The 23,744-nt window shown below is 39.9% G+C and overlaps 1 protein-coding gene across 1 annotated transcript in view; it reads left to right on the top strand.

The window, feature by feature from the left end:
• Nucleotides 1–755: 755 nt before the first annotated feature.
• LOC119745171 overlaps nucleotides 756–23,744 on the top strand; it is a 38,062-nt gene continuing 15,073 nt past the window's right edge. The window contains exon 1 of the mRNA XM_038221398.1: nucleotides 756–959. The gene's annotated coding sequence lies outside the window, so the exon portion shown is untranslated. The remainder of the gene's footprint in view (nucleotides 960–23,744) is intronic.

The raw sequence follows: 23,744 nt of genomic DNA, 5'->3' as shown, positions 1-23,744 counted from the left end.
GAAAATGTGTGCACACTCTATTATATATGGCGCGTATGCACAGGCTGCGCTGTCGATCTAGTCTAACGTGTCTCAGACGCTGGTTTCAGGCCCAATTTAAAACAGGACTCAGCAACTTTTGATTTGAAATAGAGATCCTAGAATGTTGTTTTTCTCGAAAAATGCAGCTGAAGCTAAGGCCGTGTCCGAAACGGGCTTCCAGAGCTACGGCTACGTCTATTGTCAGCGCGTCTCCGCGTATTTCTAATGGAGCGAAGACCTAGACCTAGCTCTAGACAACAGATTCGGATGCAGCCTAAGCTGAAACTTCAGACAGACTGGTTGTTCAGTATCCTTCTTCAGATATTGAGCATTTTTTTTTTATTCAAACGAACAAAATGCACATCACAAATGATGGACTATACCTTTAAGCATGCATAGCGCCCTCTTGCAATGTTATCATAAGGTGGTCACGTCTTGAACCGAGACTACAGCCGTTCCATTAGACAGTACAGTTAGGCCAGATTTTCGCTGGTATTCTTTATGGTTACCATCTAATGTTTATGTACACTCTTTTTTCATTCATCAAGATTTTTTTTTTACTGATTTTATCGTATTTTAAAAACATATAAAATAAATCAAAAGTTTAGATTAAAAAAGTCAAATATGCGGAAAGGTAGCCCTTTTTGAAAATTGGAATGAATTTTGTTTTTTATTTAAATTATCAGTTTGAGTGTATTTTCTGCAAAATATAAATAAATAATGAATGACATCATCTTCAGCTAGCTGCTTGCGAGAGTCGATTAGCATTGCACTTGAAATCACACTCAGTTACAAAAACCCGAAAAGTAAGTAATGTAGGCCCTCCCTAGTTTTATATTCTGTAAAGTCTAAGATTGAAATGTGACCAAACCGAAGAAAACAAAGACACCTGTTTTCCTGGATTGTAAATGAAAAGAGTGTTCTGGCTGTGGAAAAAGGTATGCATGATCATTCATTGCATGATTTATCGAACATGATCAGATGATTGTTCCCCCTCCCCCTCCCCCCTCCCCCTCCCCCCTCTCCCTCCCCCTCCCCCCTCCCCTAGTCCTAGCTTGAGTAACTCCAGCTCTAATGCTTATCGCATTAGAGCTGGAGTCACAATAGCCCCATAAATGTTGCCAATTTACAGGACTAGTACAGGCCACACTACTTCCACCATCATTCGATTCATTGTCAATGTCATTGACCATTAGCTGGAGTTACCCAGCCCTGAGTTTTATCATTGGGTTGTCATCTAGGGCTGGAGCGTATTTTTCTCGTAACTTGTAGTATATTCAAAAAAATTTGGAAAATGTTCAATTTTGTCCCCGTTACACACTAATTGCAACTGCAACTCACCCCAAACTTGCCTGGAATAACCATTACACAGGTCCTTGAAGTAAAAAACAATCCACGATGAAGATTCAGCCTACAATTGCAGTGAAAACAGGAGGAATAACCGCTAACTTGACAACCTTGCTGGATTGGCCAGGACCGCAATTGGTTTGTGCACAAAAAAAATTGTGTACAATGAATGGCGCATGACGTCACGCCGGTCATACTAAACAGCGTCAACACAGCGTCAACACACTCCAAAGCGTCAACACAGCGTCAACACAGCGTCAACACATCCAAAATGCATTAAAATTGACAAAAGCAGTATGTAACCCATACAGTATGGACAGAAACAAGATTTGTGCTTAAAATCAATAGGTTAAACGTCTGAAAATCGCGATTTTTAGTTCAAGAAAATTGGCTCTCCGTGCCGCTCCGAAATCGGCTGCCGAACACCCGCCATGTTGCCTCAGTGGCAGCGCGGACCATACCATTATTCTAAAGGGTGATAGCGTTGTACAATAAACCAACAGAGAGGGACGCGGCCGGGGTCGCCAGTGTTAAAAATATCTGCAAAGACCAAAACATAAACACAACTCACAAAATAATGATCTACCACTCCTCCGATCCTTAGTCCTCACACAGATCTGGTATCCCTCTGTCTAGTCTGCAGCAAGGCGCCCTCTGTTGTTTATGACAAGATAATGTCATTACCTACACACCCCTACTTGAAATGGTGTAGTCCAAGCTTTGTGGAAGTCAAGATGGCGGACAACGGCCGTGCAAGTTAAGGTCATTTTTTTCGCGTGAAAATACGATATTTTTAACAACGAAATGGAAACTCAATCCAATGGAAATTCTCTTTTATTGTATGTTTCACAATTATATGCCCTTTTTGTCAATTCAGAATGTGTTTTGGATGTGTTGACGGTGTGTTGACGCTTCTGTCATGTGTTGACGCTGTGTTGACGCTGTGTTGACGCTGTTTAGTGCGACCCCGTCACGCGGAAGCGTATGACCCGATGACTGTTTCATGCACTATTGGTTGCGGTTCCAGTACCAAAGCTGTGATGCGAGTGGTAAACCTTATATTAGTGCATGAAACAGTCATCGGGTGTTACGCTTCCGCGTGACGTCATGCGCCAACAGCCAGCGCAGCCGGCAAAAACGAGTAGTTGACAGCGATCGCTCTCTGTGCCTGTTAATCGACCGCCATTCATTGTACACAATTTTTTTTGTGCACAAACCAATTGCGGTCCTAGCCAATCCAGCAAGGTTGTCAAGTTAGCGGTTATTCCTCCTGTTTTCACTGCAATTGTAGGCTGAATCTTCATCGTGGATCGTTTTTTACTTCAAGGACCTGTGTAATGGTTATTCCAGGCAAGTTTGGGGTGAGTTGCAGTTGCAATTAGTGTGTAACGGGGACAAAATTGAACATTTTTCAAAAAAATTTGAATACACTACAAGTTACGAGAAAAATACGCTCCAGCCCTAGATGACAACCCAATGATAAAACTCAGGGCTGGGTAACTCCAGCTAATTGACCATGTACAAAAAACATGTCAAACTTTGTCAAATTTTGATTTTCACATTTAGGCTTAGTTTGTAGTTTATTTTTGCTTTAGAAGCATACTCACCCTCTTTATTAGACCCATGAACGTGGCTTGTAAACTACACCACGCTCTTGTCATGCTTGTACATGTTCGAACCAAGCAAAATCGTCCTTCCGTGACAAAGACTGAACATTGCCTTACCGTCAGTGACCGTGTAATAAGTATTCACATATCAAGCTTTCTTGAACATGTTGAAATCTGCTTTTACGCCAAATCTGGCATTTAAACGATATTCGAGGTAAAATCTTATACCGCGACCTGGACAACATCATCCTGTCACTGTCCCAAACCAACATTTTCCAACAAAAAACATCAGATTTCACCTTCAAAACGGCCTCCAAATTACTAGATATGTCACCTGAGGTACAAGTAGACATTGATAATTAAGATGGTTGTACTGAAGTTTACTTACGATCCGGAAAAAAGTGAAATTGTCCGTTCATTTCGGAGAGCTCCCCTCGCGATCTTGAACACGTTAAATTTCCGATCGTGTTTAATGTTTGAACGACGCGATTTCTTCTACATGCCCAGCGTACATTCGATGGTCCCCGTATCCCGAGTGCGATTCCGTTACCGAGCGCACAACAGCGTAGCGTTGTATACAACGCCACGTTCACGGGTCTACCTCTTTATAGGCTAATCAGAAAGTGCTACCTTTTTCAAATGTCTATTTTTCATGAAATTTCCAGATTCATTTGCACACGTTTGCGTATCAAAATTTCATCATGAAATTTCACGAAAATTATAGACATCTGAATCTAGTGTCGCACTTGTACACACAAGTGCATTTCGAACTAGTATGATAACTAGGGCAGCTATTAGCTTGAGTAACTCCAGCTGTCATGATCATATTCATTCACATGTAGCGCTGGAGACATAACCTAGGTGTGAGAGTGTGGTAGCAAGAGACCCTAAAATAATGGCCTCTCAAAAATTGTCCATTTTCACCTCTTTTATCCCACCCCAGATTCCTACAACATACCTCATACCACTCAGCAGTCATTCACAAAGCTAATAATCGACTTGACACAGACCAAAAAACTAAAATATGAAAATTACTGATGATTTCGTTAGCTTGTCCATTAAATTTGTGCAGTACCACTGCTGTCGTCCATGATGATCGGTTAATTTTGCGCACGACACACTCACACGTGACATTAACAATAGAAAAAAATCTGCTAAATCGGCTAGATCATCCTGCGCTCCACTTGTGTGCACATGCACTGTGCGTGATGCATGCAAGTACGTGTACCATACCGCTTTCAAGCGCCGCCAGTGGGCTCCATTTTCGTCTGGTGCCATATAGTGGAAAGAAACACGACTGTTTTATGCATTACGCGTTTCACGCAAAAAGAAGCCACTCATTGTCACGCTAGTGGGGATTTCAATAGCCTCGCCACTGGGGCGTCGCGAGGGGGGGGGGGCAAAAAAGCAACCCCCCCCCCAAAAAAAGAAGGAAAAACAAGAAAAGAGAAAAAAAAGCGCCTCTTTTTCTTTTCTTTTTTTCTCTTTTCTTTTTTTTTCCTTTTCTTTTTTTATGACGAAAATGGAACCCACTGGCGGCGCTTGAAAGCGGTATAGTACATGTACCTGCATGCATCACACACACTGCATGTGCACACTTGTGGAGCGCAGGATGATCTAGCCGAATTAGCAGATTTTTTTCGATTGTTTACGTCACGTGTGAGTGCGCAAAATTAACCGATCATCATGGACGACAGCAGTGGTACTGCACGAATTTAATTGACAAGCTAACGAAATCATCAGTAATTTTCATATTTTAGTTTTTTGGTCTGTGGCAAGTCGATTATTAGCTTCGTGAATGACTGCTGAATGGTATGAGGTATGTTGTAGAAATCTGGGGTGGGATAAAAGAGGTGAAAATGGACAATTTTTGAGAGGCCATTATTTTAGGGTCTCTTGCTACCACACTCTCACATCTACATGTAGGTTATGTCTCCAGCGCTACATGTGAATGAATATGAGCATGTCAGCTGGAGTTACTCAAGCTAGGTATCAGCAGAAACCAGTTCAAGCTAGCTCCCGACTCTGTATCATGTAGTTCGAAATGCACTTGTACAAACGAGATCCAGTTTTCTCATTATCATAATCGATACATCGCGCTCGGTTACGTAATCACGCTGGGACCATCGAATGAACGCTGGGCACGTACGTCCGCACTGCGTTGTTCAAACACGAGTCGGAAATTTAACGTGTTCTCGATCGATCGCAAGGGGAGCTCTCGGAATTGAACGGGAAATTTCACTTTTCATCCGACTCGTAAGCAACCTTTAGTACTTTGATCTCTCCTTGTACCTCAGGTTGTGTATCTAGTAATTTGGAGGCCGTTTTGAGGTAAATCTGATGTTTTTGCTGGCCAATGTTGTTCTTTTTTGGTCAACGGCAGTCGGCAGAATAGTGTCGCGTGACGTTTTCTCATGGTTTGTGGAGAATCGCCACCAAAATTACCGAAAATTTTCATATTTTAGTCTTTGTTCTGTTTGAAGTCAATTATTAGCTTCATGAATGTCTGCTGCATCGTACAGGGATGTGATTTCTCAGGTTTTTTCTGGAAATCCGGTTTTTGGGGCCTCAAAAGTCCACCAACGTGAATCATGTGAATCAGTTGAGAAAATAGGGGGGTAGAATGTGCTACGACAGGTTTCGGGGGTAAAACCCGAGATTTTGGCATCTTAGACCAAGACCAAGGCCAGAGCTTTTGAGACCGAGACCAGCCGTCCCGAGACCGAGACTTTGATAGAACGAGACCAAGCCCGAGACCGAGACTGCAAAAACAGTCTTGAGACCGAGACCAGGTCTCAAGACCTACATGTACAACACTGGTAGGTTGAGCAGTCAGAATCTAGGGGTGTCAGAAAATAGAGCAGTCACCGATTTTATTCATTCAATTTTAGTAAAGTACATACGTGTACGTGTACATGTACCAGTACTGAAGGGACTTGTTACATATATCACCGGAAATGAAGATTAATGGTTAATATAAGGTCAGTATACATGTACATGGCATGTACCGGTACGTGACAATAGCTGGCAAGTGGTTTCACCTGATTCAACGTGTACTCTCGACCCATTTTCTCGATAACGTGTAATGGACCTGTGAAGAATGAAATACAATGTAGCTGCTGATTTGCTTGCATACTGTACGTGGACACTCCACGTTGAAGGTTCATAGTTCAAGTTGCATGAGTAATACTACAAATTTAGATACTATACAAATAGTGAATTACGAAACTGCTCAAAATGTCATAGCCTGTTGATATCCAGCTACATTGTATTGTGCATGCGTGTTTCTGTTTTGTACACACAGTGGCAAGTAACTCAATTTGTAATATTTTTTATCAACATGTGTGTACATACATGTATGTACCGGTATGGTACCACTCATTTACATTTCCTTCACATGCCCTTGGAGTAACTTAATAAACCCCTTTTGACTTTATTCAATCACAACAATTATCCTCCTTGTTTAAGCTCTGTGTCGTTTAAGTTCATGTTGTCTAAGTTCTGTTAATTGTTTTTATTTATCATTGAGCTTTTAATTGTAATTCCTCTTACCACAACTCTGAGGATGACAAACATTGTGCAGTGAGTGCGACAGTCGCAAATCATCGACACTTCGGATCACTTGATTAAATAAGAATTAATTAATGTTGTTAACTAAATTGTTTTATCCGAGATTTGTTTTTAACAATTTAACCCTTACTCTCTGAGGGTAGTTTACTGCATGTCAGTTGGTTATGCCAATGCCCTCCAGCTGCAGTTTATTGGCAGATAGTTTGTCTTAACAGTGAAGGCTCCAATTGGCAGGAGTTGGAGGCCCTGGAGGGTGCCTGATACTGACCAGCTGGGGGCACTCACTTTGTTATCAGAGGACTCTCATTGTTCTCTGTGGCATGTATTGGAGTGCCTGTCCAGTTACCCTTGAAATGACATGGCAGATATTGGAGGGCCGTGCAAAAAACATATGCCATTTTCTTAAGGCACATAATGGCATGCGTTGGAGGGTCCAGTTGGGTAAGGGTTAAATGTCTATCATTCTGCACCCATGCACACACTGCAGTATGTACATGTACAACATGTACAGTCTGCATGATCAGTGATGATATTAGACATTTGTGATAGTCATGACACGTGAATGATCAGTTGTACGTGGCGTGCATGATCCGCAACTGTCAAAAGTGATCCGCAACTGTCGGGTTCAGTCCTGTACAAAAGCCATGATTTATATCCATGTAAGTTGACTCTGCATTAGCATAAGGGGGAATTTTTCCAATGAGATGATGTCACTCGAGCAAAGAAACTCCAAACATGGGCGACTGTACAGCGGTCTGTATAAAAAGTGATCTGGAAATGTTACACTGATCAGATACAAACACATTTACAACGTAACAGTAGATTTCAGACATTTGACAACCATTTGTAAACATTTCTATATACATGCATGATGGAGTGTACATGTTCATATATAAGAGGAAGTTTTACTCGGCCTCTGAGAAATGTTTGCTCTTGAAAGGATCCTAGACCGCAGTCTCCCGCGATGCCAAAATCGCTCGACGTCCGTGGAAATATGTGGAGGGTGTCTTCCGCCGGTTCGGAGACTTCGGGTCGTCCTAATTTTCACGTCCGGACGGGCGATCCGTTTCGTCGTTTTTTCGCAACTGTGGTTTTTTTTACAGGAATGGCCGTCATGTACGCTTTCACATTGATTACCTGGCCGCCCTCTGTGTTGGCTTTTCTGCCAGTCAAGGCTGTGCTTGGTCAGTGGCTTGAATGTAGTGGTTCTGTTTCCGTGTTCTACTTGTCCGTTGTGGAATAGTGTTCGCCAAACAGTAGTATGGGGTGACCTTGGTAAAGTATTTGTTCTCCATGGTGCGTGGCCACCCAGTGTCCATATTGTTTGCTATGCTTTGCGTGCGCCGAGCGCATTGAATACTTAGAAGGGCCACACATACTGGTAAATGTGCCTTGCGCAGTCTGACCAATCGAAAGCCTACACTGCGTACTTCCGGGCTATCCGTAAAACGGTCGATGGCAATGCGTGCTGCTCCACAACCTGGAAACGAGGTTGGGTCGATGGTGCTTGCTACATGTACCGGTATGTCATGTTGCATACAAAATGTACGTACACAATTCGTCGCAGAGCTGACATACCGGCAAATCGACCATTTTTGCGATTTTGAGATTTTGAGATTTTGTCATTTTTGTGGATTTTAAAGGTTGCTCTTTCTAGTATTTATGCCAAAATTCTTAATTCTTGTCTGTGGCGAATCAGGCACAATAACAAATCCGTTTGACATAGTGACGAATACGGAATTTCACTGGTAACCAGCTAATGTAAGGTGTGCGTTCAAAGTACCAACGAATGATGTGCTACTGTGGTAAAAAATGTCACGTAAACGGTGACTTTTTAAGACTAAATTCTTGTTGCACTTACGGTATCTATTATGATCAAAGTAATATTGCACGCTTCATATAGAATGCATAATATTTTCCGAACTACAGGTACAAGGAGTGTGCAATAGGCCTATGCTTTTATTTTATCGTAAATGTACTCATCAGTTTCTCAGATGACAAAATCTCTAATAGCCGCTTGTTCTTCACACTGTTTGTATGCTATTCGTCAGTTTGTCGGATCGCATATACAGCGCGCGCGCGATCTGACAAACTGACGAATAGCCGTACAAAAAACATACAAAAAGTTACTCGTCAGTTTGTCAGATTGCGCCCGCACTGTATACAGAGGGCGCGTGATCCGACAAACTGACGAATAGCATACAAACAGTTTGAAGAACAACAGGCTATTAGAGATTTTGTAATTTGACAAACTGACAAATACGTTTACGATCAAATAAAAACATATCACACAACTTCTGATTAAATAAGTAAGCTGATGGATACTATGTTTCTTATTTTATTTTGAGTACACACCGAAAGGGTTATTATTGAAACATTATGGGTGAAATACGACGCCCTTTGGGATCAACAAAGGATCGATGCATTGTTTTAAATCCACTAGCGGTTGCAAGAAACCGACGACCACCACTATGAACATGATGAACGTCAGTGGTTGAACCAACTCAAATACAACTTGAATCAACTTTTTCCTCGCAGGTCTTGCTACTTGTAAGTTGAAAGAAGTTCAAGTTTGCATTCGTTGATGACTCCAGTACTGTAACGTAATAGTGACTTTTCTCCACGATTCAGATTTTGTTATTTTATGTTAACACGGTAACAAATTACACGGTCTTAGCCCATACCCAGTGCATTGTACCATCACATTTTATTGCATTTATTGTCAAAACTGTACAGTCAGCCTTCGCCTGTGTACTACGGTTATAATTTCAACTACATTTTCCCGCAAGTGCGACTGCCTCAAAAAGTGCCACTTTTACAGACCAACGGGAAAATTGCCCATAATTATTATGTTCATGTGGTTTCAGTTTATTTCTATGGGGAGGCTGCTATCCTATAGTTCATTTCTTGAGATTTCATTTATAACACCACTCTTCCAACACCAATCTTCCCAGATATTTACGCTTCTCAGCAAAGCCTTGAATTGAATTGAATTTGCATTACTGATATTGATATAATAGCCTAATAATAAGGGTATTACTTTCTTATTTTGTATCCTTTGCTTTCTGTAAGTGCATGTCTTCTCAACTAAATCCCCCACATTACTCCCCCACATTTTCAACCCCAACACAAATACGCCCTACCCGGTCATGATCGGGTAATCAGCTTACAAGTGTACAATACATTGTACTTTTTCGTCAATTGTCCAATTTATACAAGAACAAAATTGCATTCACATTGTCCATATTCATTTTCAATAGTAGATGAATTGATTTCCTCGAACTCGAGTACACAACTGGATTTATTGGAAATTTCCTTTTCATTCTACTGGTACATGTACAATGTACATGTACATGTTTGTAAGTTCCTTATTTTTTTTTAAAATTTACACATGCACACTTATACAAATGTACACCCTGTCACCCGTACTGAACCAATATAATTATATAAAAGTGAACAAAGTTGGCAATGCTCATACATGTATGAGACAGATCATGAACTGGTACATTTTGATGTATCAATGGGTCATACATGTACATGTATGTGTTATCTGTGAAACATGAAAGATATTGGGCGTACACACGTACATTATTTGTAGGCTACATGACTGTGTACAATGTACACATTATTAAATTAAACAATGAATAAGGTACCCAATAATGAACACCCTGAAGTTCCTTTGCTCATACATGTACTTGATTCAGTTACATGTACTGCTTGTACATGTATGTTTTTGTTTTTGCAGGGCACACAAGAACAAAATGGCATAAAAACACTGTTCTTGACATACAATGCATTATGCTTAGTACCTTCCATCGTATAGATACAATGTACAATCACAAAGCGCTTTACAAAACTTGTACAAGTACCGGGTACATGATAAGCCTTCATTAAGATGTACAGCACAGGTACACACATGTCTGTTTACATGTGTACATGTATACAAATCTAGTGATGATTTTGTTTTTTGTTTTGTGGATACGCCAGTGTTTATATATTGTGTTTTGCGTGAAAGCCAATACATACATTAAGAATCCATTCCAATCATGTAAATTTACAGTACCAAAAAAAGGCCTAAATTGGATAAACTGCATATAAGTAGGGGGCCTATAATATGTATATATCTGTCCATTCTCCAAAATACAAGAAACCGGAGGCCAATACATTATATGCACAAATAAACATTACAACATTGTACAATGCATTGCACTGTATCATGCCATTAGTACATAATTTTGAATCCATTTGTGTCCATTTAAATGCACATCATGTACAAATGTACGCACAAGGCATACCGGGACGCGTGTATACATGTACATGTAGGCATTCATCATTTCTGTACTGGGTACATCAGCTTTGTATGCTAGGACCCGTCAGGAGGATGTGTGAATTTGAATCAGTAATGATTTCATGGAATTGCAGCAGCCAGTGATACTGTAAGCTCAGATCTTGTGTGGGAGGGAAGGGATGTATTATGCACAGCACAGGATGAGTTTTTTTTTTTTAATTTGGGGGTGGAGGTGGGGGGGGGGTTGATTGGTACGAAGGAATCTTTTTATACTGCACACTTTGCGTATCTTTTCCCCTCGCATTATAATAATACGTTACCGGTACGTACATGTACACATACCGGTATGTACATGTACGTGTGCATGCGTACATGTACTTGATGTATTTTATTGTGTATTACATGTATTATGGATACGGACGTGTACATGTACATGTACATGGCACTTTGCTCTTCCTCATTGCAATTAAAAAAATAAGTAAGAGTGCAAAGATTTACAGTAGCACCATGTGACAAATCTCTTTTGTGAGTTTGTGAGGTTCTGAAAAGAACCGGGGAAACTCAACATTTTAATTAGTGTCTCCTGATGACGGGCAGAGTATTTACATGTACGCACTGTCCGAAATGTTGAGTTCCCTCAGTTCTTTTCAGAAACTCACAAAAGAGATTTGGCATAAGGTGCTACCGTAAATGTTTATCCTATTCTTATTGCTACCTTCTCCAGCAAAAACCTTCAAATCTTATAACTTAGAGTACATGACTATAGGATCTGTGTACAAGTACCCCTTCAACGGCCAGAAAATTAGAGTAAGGGCAGGCCAAGACTGGTATTTGATTATAAGATAGACAAAGGATTATGGGCGCTGTGCGCCAATAAAAGAGCGCGCGTTTTTACCACTTTTGAGAGCCCCTTGCAATTGGACGGGACACCGCGTGTGCGTACTGTACTGGTTCGCGCGCGAAGTACGCACAACTTTAATCGTGAATGTGCACAAAGCTATTGAGCCATAGCGTCACTTGGCACATCTTTGGAATTGACCTTCTTTTATTGTTTTCTTCAAAATGACACCATGCCAGAAGGAATGTACATTTTGTAATTTCACAGGGAGTTTAGTGTCATTACCATCTTTCAACCAAGTCGGCTTTTTCACAATAATTTGGTCGGTTACCTTTTGGATAGATGGTCCCATCTACCTTTAAGCTGCTATCCACAACCTTTCATTCCGAAAGGCACGCACCTACAAATGTGTACTTCTCCAACCAAAAATCATGAATGTTTACAAATGTGCCTGTTTACCATTGTTGCATATTTCTCTCTGCTTTGCTTTTTTCTTTACCAGTAGCTGTTTCTGTCCCTTGCAGAATTCATGGTGTCATGATTCATACATACTTGGACATGTATTCTGGTATTACACACTATTTCTACATTTTACAATGCAAGCACTCCAGGAAATTGTGACTTGATTCTGTGTTTTTCGTCATGGTTAAATTAATATTTCTGGCTCTATAGGCCTAAATGGTACAATTTGAACACAGTGTTACTGGTATTTGCATCAGTACATTGTACACATTGGATGATTGGATCACATTTCAGGACAAATCAACCCTTGACATATCGCATCATTAATTAGCATACCTTTATAATGTGATGATGTAATTTAACACCATTGATGTTAATGTGGCCTCAATTACGGTAGGTTAGTTTGGTTGACGTCACTGTGGACAATAATATACAAAACAATGAACGCAGGTGGGAAATAATCATTAAAAAATCTACATCCGTGTAGCAAGATACCGTATGCTATCAGTTTCAAGGAAAGCTACAAATTTGCAGAGCATGCATTAATCATGTTAATTGTGTACAAATTATACGTTTCAGATGAGCATTTTATTCATCAGATGTACACTGTACCGGTAAATGTACAGTTTGGATACAGTTTTCGCTACAAATTTTTCATAGAACAGTGTAGTCTCGTGCATACAACATGGACTATTTAATGTACATGTACATGTATACAAAATACAGTGTCTACATGTACAGTGTGGAGCGAAAGAATTTAGACTCCTGCGATAACACGCATACCACGCTATTTACATTTTATCACTAGCTAGGTTTAGCGCGTGTTTATCGCGCTAATCACGCGTGGTTATCGCGTGTACGCCGCAGTGTTTTTCACATGGGCACTGACAGAAAGACGGAGAGCGGCTCCACGCGATAATCACGCGCGGGAAAAATATGCCGGAACAGATTTGGCGCTTTGTCCCACGCGTGGCTCCACGCACGGCTCCACGCGCGGGGAAAACTATCCCACGCGTGGGGCCGGGGAAGACAGACCGCACACCGCCCCGGAATACCGGCTGGGCTTTGCGCCTGGGACGGCCGTCTTTGCGCCATTAATTTCCCGCAAGTTGGCGGCTGAATGATGTCAACTCAAGGAGGCACAAGTTTTTACACCTTAAAAATTCCCGCCCAGTAAAAAAAAGTCGGCTCCTTCTCAAGTTCTATGAAAGAATACTTCCCAAGGCAGTACTGCCGTCCAATCAAACACAAGTGGAACGAAGCTGAATGTCAGAACGACAAACGACGACCAATCACATCTTGCCATCTCACAAATTCCTACTTTAATTGGCTGCAGACCATGACCCTTAGTCAACAAAGAAACTCTACACGGATGTAATTCGAGAAGTCAATTGGACAACAGAGGCATGCTGCCGACGACACTGCTATTAGTTGGCTGTCAATCATTCTTTGGGAAGTGTTTTTTTTTATTCTCCGGAGCAGATTATTATGAAAGATACTGGCCCTTTTTTAACTGGCTCTGTTCATATTCCTCTTTGAATAAAAACATGAATGAAAACTTGCAACTTTACCACAGCATCATTTTTTTCGTATATGGGTCCGAAGAGATCTTTCCCCCTCATGTTATAATAGTGTTTTCCTGGTTTGCGAGAATATTTTTCCCGCCTAGTTTTTCTCGGTATAGAATATTCTGTTACCTATATCTTCAGAGAATTTATGTCCCAAATATTCTATTCCCATGCAGGAAACTTGAAATGTCCAGTCCCGAACAAAGACTCATTTCGTTCTTCGGAATAATACTTCTTTCACTGACAGAAAGACGGAGACCGGCTCAACGCGATAATCACGCGCGGGAATAAAATGCGGGATTAGATTTGGCGCTTTGTCCCACGCGTGGCTCCACGCGCGGGGAAAACTATCCCACGCGTGGGGAAGACAGACCGCACACCGCCCCGGAATACCGGCTTGGCTTTGCGCCTGGGACGGCCGTCTTTGCGCCGTTAATTTCCCGCAAATTGGCGGCTGAATGATGTCCTTTCAAAGAGGAACAAGTTTTTACACCTTAAAAATTCCCTCCCAGTAAAAAAAGTCGGCTCCTCTTTGGCGAATTGTACCACGTGTGGCTTCACGAGTGGGGAACGCCTGTGTGTGGAAGACAGACCGCACATCGCCGGAAATACCGGCTTGGCTTTGCGCCCTAGGACGGCCGTCTTTGCGCCGTTCATTTCCCACAAGTTGGCTAATCCAGGTGAAACGAATCACTACACCCTGAACAATCCCCCTCCCCCAGTCAAAAAAAAAAAAAATTGCCGGCACCTTGTTAGAAAGCATACTCCCAAATGCAGTAACTGCCGTCCAATCAAAACACAAGCGGAACAGAAACTAGGGCTACGGTCTTTAGCCAATTAAAATAAGAATTTGTGAAAGGGCAGTGACTGATTGGCCATCCTTTTTCAGTTCTTACATTCACTTAATCATCAAAGAATCTCCAACGGATGTAATACAAGAAGTGAATGTAACAAGAGAAGCATGCTGCCAATTCTTTGTGAACGAAGAGATACATTGTTATCAGATAGCTGTCAATCATTATTGGGAAGTTTTTTTTTTTTTTTTTTTTTTTTGAAAATAGACTCGGAATAAAATCGTCAGCCCCTGTTATTTTCTCAGAGAGAGATTATTTTCTCAGAGAGAGAGATTTACGTCTGGTTCTCTAATTTTTTTTAAAACACCCTAGTCCGTTACATTTTGAACATTCAGTTAATTGTTTTGTAGATTCCAGGGGAAAATTTAATACGAGGTAGGCTCGGGTTTTCGTATTTTTATGGGATTTGTTTTCTTTTCTTTTTCTTTGTTAAAGCAAAACAGTTTCAAAAACCCCAGCCCGTTAAATTGTGAACTCTAAGTTTTTCTTTTGTAAATTCCAGAAGAAATTTAATACGAATAATACTTTAAAAAAAATTTTTAAATGAATATTAACAAGACTAACAATAGCCCTTAAATTTAATACTGAACGTCAAAAGCAATGTGTACATGTTCCAAAATACATTCAAGAGTAGAATATTTAAACAGAATAATGTAGGCCATGCAGCTTTTTGTAATAAACGAAGAATAAAATCGTCACCCCTTTAATCGTCTCGGCCGCAGAGAGCTAGAGAGAGACAACAAATAAATAGGAGTTATTTCAATGTGATATAATATGTCTCATTCTCTTTATATTGTTTTTTTTAATTTTAAGTAAAACGATTTCAAACACCCTTGCCCATGCATTACTTTCTGAATTAAGTCTCAGTTAATTCTTCTGTAGATAAAGGGGAATCATATTATCATAATACAAATGATGCAATAGTTTTGGAAAAAAAATTTGAAAGGAATAAGAATAAGATTAACAAAAACCCTTTCACCTAATACCTAATGTCAAAATATATTCCGAAATAATTATATTCTAGAGCAACATTTACACAAAATATTGCAGGCCAAACGTTTTTTTTAATGAGCAAAGAATGAAATCTACTACGACAAAAAAAACCCGCCAAACATAGCGTGGCGCAACATTTAATAAATTATTTTGACTTGGAATATTAATCCCCCAAAATCTTCCCCGGTTTCTGAAAAAAGAATCTTAAATCAAAGCTCAGCTCCGAAATAGCCTTCCAGAAAATGATTGGTAGCGACATTATTCAATGAAATTGATACAATACATCTCTTGTTTGAATTCAGCTGTAGGAAACCCGAATTTGTGACGTGCCGCCAGTAAATGGAGGGTTCTTTGCTGGTGAACAGGGATGATAATATCTCAGCCAATTAAATGAGCCGGTTCCCGGCGAATAATTACGCCATTGGTTGCTTTCATAAATTGTTGACGTTCCTTACGCCGACGCCCAACTGGAGTGCCGCCAGTTAATGGAGGGTTCTTTGCTGGTGAACAGGGATGATAATATCTCAGCCAATTAAATGAGCCGGTTCCCGGCGAATAATTACGCCATTGGTTGCTTTCATAAATTGTTGACGTTCCTTACGCCGACGCCCAACTGGAGTGCCGCCAGTTAATGGAGGGTTCTTTGCTGGTGGGATGATAATATCTCAGCCCATTAAATGAGCCGGTTCCCGGCGAATAATTACGCCATTGGTTGCTTTCATAAATTGTTGACGTTCCTTACGCCGACGCTCAACTGGAGTGCCGCCAGTAAATGGAGGGCTCTTTGCTGGTGAACAGTGATGATAATATCAGCCAATTAAATGAGCCGGTTCCCGGCAAATAAATCCGCCATTGGTTGCTTTCATATAGGACGTTCCTTACACCGACGCTCAACCGGAGTGATTGCCAATCACGTTGTAATTCGAGCCACGGGAGCGTGACCATTGTCTCATTCCAACACGGTTGCCTAGAAATACTGTTGCTAGGGAGGCTCCCTGCGATGTCCGGGACTGCCAGTTGCGTAGCCAGAAATCTTGTTTAAGAGACAGAGGATGTGACTATTATACTCGCAGCCTGCAGCTGCTCGAGAATGCTGCCGCTTTCCATTTCCGTTGTTCTATGAAAAGTGTGTTTTTTTTAAAGAAACTCGGAGCTAAACAAAAAAATGCAAATATCTTCCTCAGGCGTTGAGATTTATTTTAATTAAGTTACACCTGATTTGACAACACTTGCAGACGATTCAGTTTCTTCTTTATTTATTTAGATTACGGACTTACTTAAAAACAGCAGGGTGTCGAAGAAGAAAAAAAAGTAATCCTACTTTAAAGGTTTATTATGGCCAGACAATACGTTTACTAGCAAAAAGTTTAGTATCATGTTAAAGATGAAGCTTTGTACTTTTTAATGATACCTTGGCTTACATTCCAGGATCACGCATCACAGAGCACCATTGTCTTGAATTTGTGGTTCAAAAATGCAGTTGGTTTTACGTCAGACCATAAAGCGAAATTGACATCGTGTATGCGCTGCCAGGCCAGGCTGGTCATCAGTCTGCTCCCTTACATATTGTGATAATTCATTACTAATTTATTAAAAGCGTTTAGAGGTTCCAGATACAATGACCATCGCTCCCTCAGTCTGGCTTCCAGCTGACGCACAATTACAAAATTACAACACCGTCTGTAAATTGTGCCCGACTTAATTAAGTGGAAAATATATGAATGCCCAGAGAGGCAACATAACCCTATGTAAAAACACGTTAAAATTGTGCATGCAGAAGCAGGATTCCAGCAAACCAGTAGGTTTGGCGGTTATGAGACATCATCTTACATTGAAAAAAGAAAATCATTTTGCCGAAGAGCATTTGTTTTGCCTCATCTATACTTCGAGAGGTTTTGCCTTGCGGGGCCTAGTACTTCTCCTCTTAATCGTCAAAGACTTTCCTCATGGATGCAACAGGAGAAGCATGCTGCCGACTCTTTGTGAAAGAAGAGATACACTGTTATCATCTGGCTGTCAGCGATTACTCGAGAGGTTTTATTTTTTTCAGAACAGTAATATTTTGAAAGATATACTGGCCATTTTCTCACCGGCCAAGATTTCATTCCTCGTTTGAATAAAAAATCGCAACTTGTCATTAAAGCACAACGTGCTTCAATTGATGTGTTCGAATTTTCGGAAAAATGGAAGGAGATTACGCCCCGCCCCCCCCCCCAACCACCGACAGTTTCGCCAGTTAGTATATTTTGTCCCTATCTCTGCGGTGAATTTATCCCTAGAGCATTCTGTTCCCCTGCAGGAAGCGTGAAATTTCCAGTCTTGATTGCAGACTCTTTCTTTCGTCGCTATCCATGTAGATGCTTGCTTCCTTAAAAATAATTGGATATTTTTTTTTCTGCGGATTATTTTATCTTTTGTCAGGTATTTTTCCTTCCTCGTGAAATAGCTTTTCATTGCTCATCTTTTTATCATAATTTGGACATTCGTAGGTCTTTATTCAGTCAGATATTTTACTTACGACTCTCGAGGACCTTACATATCCACTTTATTGTGTCTAGAAACTGAAAGGAAGGGTGAACAGCAAAGGGGGCTTTCTGAGGTTTATGCCCCATAGCCTACTACATGTACATTATATATGTACGTGTCATGTACAAAACTCCTTCTTTCATTACCACACGGAATTATGACACAGATGAAAGTCTGGATGGCCATTTACACATTGAAATCTACGCACTACGTTCTGTGTGACCTGCGCGCGCGCGGCACGCGCAAACATTCTTTTTTATCGATCGGTTTACATTTCTGTGCCGCACACATGGCCACACACATTGATATAATCTAATGGAGATCAACTAATACGCATACGATCAACGGCCACACAGTATGAACACGCAGAGCGCATACGTTTGGGTTTTGTACATGTTTAACGCATATAAGGTACACGTACGTTGTACTGAGAAACAACACTCAGACATTTTGTAATTTACGCTGCCCCATGTGTTTACTGGGAGGCCGTCAGGATAATGTCTTAGCCTATAGAGTTATGAAACTCCGATTTATAGCTTCATGGTCTTACTATGATTTTATTACGGAAACAAAGGATGGCGGGTGATTTGATTATTAATTGCATTGTTCTGTAGTAGTCCGTACATTTCAGTGTTTTAATTTGCTACTTGAATGACCCAATTTATGCTAAATTATTATTCGCGTGTTGTGTGTAGTAAGACCGCATTATTTACTTGGTTACTGCCAGGAGTAGGTGTTGAACTCCATGACTTTAACTGCCCTAGCAGGATCTCAATGTGCACAGTGAGAAATTAAAGCTGTGCCAGTGCAGCAGTCACAACCAAAAAATTCGATTGTGTTATCATTTTGGAACATGCTTTTTTGAATAAGAGACTGTCCACATCGCTGTCGGCCCCGCCAGAATCAAGCAATGATCTATTGTGTGCAGTACACTTATTATTTTTAAAATACCGGAGATGAAATACTTAAAAAATAATAAACCTAGAAACTCTGGATGTAATTCGTAAAATTGTTGAGTTCCTGGTTTTAATGGGCTCATGTCAATTAAAATATTTTCTCCTTCAAACACTAGCACTAGACATAAATTATGTTACATTAACCCCTCCAAATTATTTAGTGTTTCTGTACGGTATGAGATTCGTTACAGGGGAAAGAGGCCTTTTAAATTATTTCGAATTATTTTATCTCTCGAATATATTGCTCGTTAACTGAATGGTCGTTGCCAATTCATATTTCGTCCCAAACGAGAAAAACAAAACGTAAATCATAGTAACATTTCCCCGTGAAAATCTATTGGAATGTTTTTATAGTTCAGAAAATTAAGATTTAAAGTATACATTCCCCGTTTTCATTAAAAACAATTGTAGAACCAGGAATAAATTCCATTAAATTAACCTCTGGAATTTATTCCATGTCCGTGAACTACAGTTCAGGATTTTATACTACATGTTCCTCGATTTAGTCTTACCTATTTAATATTCTTACCTCGTAATGATCATTATGTGGGTATGATGCACTTTTCAGCTTCGGGCGGGAACAATCTGCTATAATATTGCCAAGAATTGCAGTTGTGCATTATTATAAACTCTTTGTTAGATACAAGAACAACCAGACATGGATAGTATTAAATTTCCCCGTGGAATATGCTGGGAACGTGTTTATGAGTTCTGTAAAATTTAAAGTTTTTAAATTAAAGCGATGGAACATTAATGGTATAGGCATTAATTGTATCTCCATAATTTATCCATTGTCTTGTTGAGGTCTTTAAACAAAAGGGCTGGTTATACAATGTTTTTTTTTCTTAAAGTGTCTAGAAAGCCATATAATATGTGGTAAATAACCCCTAAAATTTATTTGGAATATTTTACTGCAGTGGATTATTTTTTTTTTCAAGACACAATTTCCTACGAGCTGAGAAAAAAAATGCGTTTTGTAAATTTTACTTACTTTGAAATGTAAGGCGGTCTTTGAGATTAAATACAGGTTGAAATATGGTTTGGGCCAAGAAAGCCCGAATAAGTCCATCTGGGGAATAAATGTACGAGTGTCTTTCAAATAAATTCTTTCTCGAAAACCTTCACCCATCACGACCAAATTAGACCGTAAGACGATCTCTGGAATTTTCGGTCAGAAGGAGTCCGCCCTTTACCTTTGTCGGCTACAGAATTCCAAGTCAGCTTGCGCAAACCGCCTACTGGTTAAATTGTTCCGCTTCAAGACAGACCATACGTCTGAGCGCGTCCCGCTGTTTGATATAAATCGCTATAAGTCTTTCCCGGCCCAGACACTCCACCAATCAGAATCCCGTTGGAAGACAACCGTCGTTATCGAACAACCAATAAGAGCCTCGATGTGTAGTTCTCGAACAACAGGAATTAATCAAAGGAAACCGACCAAGGTTTGATAGGGGCGGTGTATAGCTTTGACTTTTTAAGAACTATTTTATAAAACCGTTTATATTTGTATTGAGCCTTAGAATATAATTCTTGTCAACTAAATGGTTGTGGGCAATATTCACATTTCATCACGAACAAGAAAAACAGAGAACTCCCTTTGAAATCCATTGGGAAAATATGTAGGAGATCAGAAAAGCAACATTGAAACTCCCCCTTGCCATTTTTTGTTTAAAAACAAGGGAATCAGAAAAAGGTCCATTAAATTAACCACTGGAATTTATTCTGTTCTGGGGTAAATTTATAAAAGGTTCAGGATTTATCTTTGTTTTTCATAGTACATTCATCATAGTACACAGTATCTTGATTTATTCTTACGTATTTATTCTCACCTCGTAATATGTGGGTAAAGTAAAGATTTTCTTTAAGGCCTGTAATTTAATTTCCATGGATATATAGATCACTTGTTTATATTTGATACATGAAAACCCAGACATAAATCGTATAAAATTTCCCCCTGGAATCTGTCGTGAATGAGTTTGGGAGTTCCGTAAATTTAATTGACTAAGTTTTTTTTTTAGATTGTCTAAATTGATAAACCGTAAACTACTCAATAAATTAATCACCAAAATCTATTCGTTGAGTTTTTGAGGTCTTTAAATGAATGGGCTGGTAAAATAATTTAACTTTTTCTCTATGTGAAAGCGAGAAAAAATGTGTTTGGAAATTATTAAGGTCATTTTGGAATTGATGGGGTAGTGGATTTTTTTAAATTAATTTTCAAATACAATTTCCTACAAGTGGACAAAGAACAAACGTATGAAGTTATTTTGAATATGTTAGGCCCTGTTTCTTGGGATTAACAGGTTGAATAAGGGTTTTGGGCCAAAAGGCGAATTCATCTGGGGAATAAAATTACGAGTATCTTTTAAATAAATTCCTTTGGGGCAAAGCTTGGGCTTCCAGTCAATGATTGACAGCCGACTTGCATTTGTAATACAGTGTATCTTTTTCGGAGATAAGAAGTAGGACAGGGGAAATTCTTTTGAGGCGGCGCTAAAAGAGACCAAATGGCGCGCGAGAATTGATCTTTTAAACCCATTGGATGACGATCTTGTCACTGGGGCATTGGTTTTGCCGGGACTTGGGGTTTGCTGAAAACATGCGAAGCTGTGCTCGGTTGATTGTACTGGCGATCAAATGCTACTACACACGAAACCATCACCCTGCGGTTACCGTCTGAGGTGTGCCCTGTAACAACACACTGACAACGAACAATAAAATCAGGAACCTATGAAAGTCAGAATTCTAAAATAAACAGCTTTTGTTTTTAATTTTAACGCTGTCTTTGTGACATGATTTTGGCAATAAGTATTACTATCATCCAAGACTCCCAAGTACTTAAAGACACTTTCTTTTTTCCCAAGGTAATATGATCAATGCCGACTTCAACATTCTCAGTGCGAGCAAGTTTACGAGCTGTTCCAAGTTAGGCCTATGTACATGTATTGCGCTTGGAGATACATGTATTCCGTTTGTTGCACTTGAGCCACGAGTTAACTCGGCCACGTTCGGTGTTCAAAAGAAAAAGAAAACGTTTCCTGGTTTAGGCAAAAGTTTGTAAAAACTGTCACGGCGATGATGTGTCAGACGAAAAGAAAAATTATAGTCCTACAGTGTAACTAACTACATTGTATAAGATCATAAAAAATCATATTAAACACGTTGGCGAATTAAAGAAAAACAGCGAAAAAAAATTGGAGAAAACAAAAACAAATTTGAAACATCCAAATTAGAACACCAATCAACCCGGATAAAAATTCTAAGAGCAAAACAGTCTAAAGGCAATTAAATTCAAAACAATGGCATAAAATGGACAAGAAAAATACCACCACAGGAGAAAGAAAATTACATTTACTGGAACCTTCTTGTTTTCCTACAGGTGCTTTTCATAAAACTTTCCACAGGAAAAACGTGTGAAACACTGTACTTGATGTTCCTGAAATGAAGTGTACATGTAGTGCCCTACACACCCCATATTTAAAGAAATCATATTAACGCCACAACAGTTATATTCAAGAGTGAATTTTCCCCCAGAAATACCTACCCATTTATTGATCATGAATCCCGTTCTTCAGGTAATTACAGTGGCGAAAAAAAAAATAGAACCGGGGTAAATTAAATAAATCAAAAGTAATAAATGTACATGTATCAGGTTATATAAATCAGGCATGCAACTGGGAAATCACAAAAGAAAGAGGAAATTCAAATTTTTCACAGACTTTGTACAGTGTTTTTCTGTGTTCAATGGCACACATGGGAAGTAAAAAAAAAAAGGAGGAAATCAGCTGATCTGAGGAAAAGTTGCATGCCTGATAAATGGCGTATAGGTTTTTGCAGGCGAATCACAATAAACTGATTTAAGTAAGCCCTTCGCAATTTTTGTTACGCCAGCCACTGTTGCAAATTGTGCACAGAGTACTCAGAGCTGAGGGAACTGGCGTTTCGTCGATCCTGCAATGTGAGTTAAAGCTATGGAGCTTAACACCTCCGGTAAGTACTAGTATTGCAAGTGTTAAATTCGAATGCGATCTCCAACTCCGGACAGCACTGACGCCAATGTTTTAACGTAAATTGGGTCATTCATATGGCAAGGTAAAACACTTTGAAAATGTGCAGAACAATAAATTAACAAACAAATCACCCGCCGTCTTTTGGTTTCCAGACTAAAATCTGAGTAAGACATGCTGACGGCTTCCCCCAGTGAATTAAAACTAAAAACACATAGCGCAGTGCAATAAATTGTCCAAGCGCTGTCGTTACAGTTCACAGTACACAAATGTACATATAAGCCGGTACCACACACGCGCGCACCGTCCTAGTGCGTACTGATTTTGGCACAGTTTTTACCGCGTGGCCCAGAAATGTAATACATTTGAGAAACCATCAATGCAACACACAAAATGTCTGCGTGGTTAGCGCGCGGATCACGCCGCACGTTGTGCATAGATTTCAATATGAACACGGCAGTACATGTTGAGTCACTGTGGTTCATTGCAATATGCACAAAGAATTTTGAAAATGCATATTGTTGTGATGGTTATTCGACGGACATGACAGAAATGGCAAAATGAAGGAAAGAAGTATTATTCCGAAGAACGAAATGAGTCTTTGTTCGGGACTGGACATTTCAAGTTTCCTGCATGGGAATAGAATATTTGGGACATAAATTCTCTGAAGATATAGGGAACAGAATATTCTATACCGAGAAAAACTA

The sequence above is a fragment of the Patiria miniata genome, unplaced genomic scaffold, assembly GCF_015706575.1.
Source record: "Patiria miniata isolate m_02_andy unplaced genomic scaffold, ASM1570657v1 HiC_scaffold_12, whole genome shotgun sequence".
Taxonomy (NCBI): Eukaryota; Metazoa; Echinodermata; class Asteroidea; order Valvatida; family Asterinidae; genus Patiria; species Patiria miniata.
This window is presented reverse-complemented; position numbering and strand designations above follow the sequence as displayed.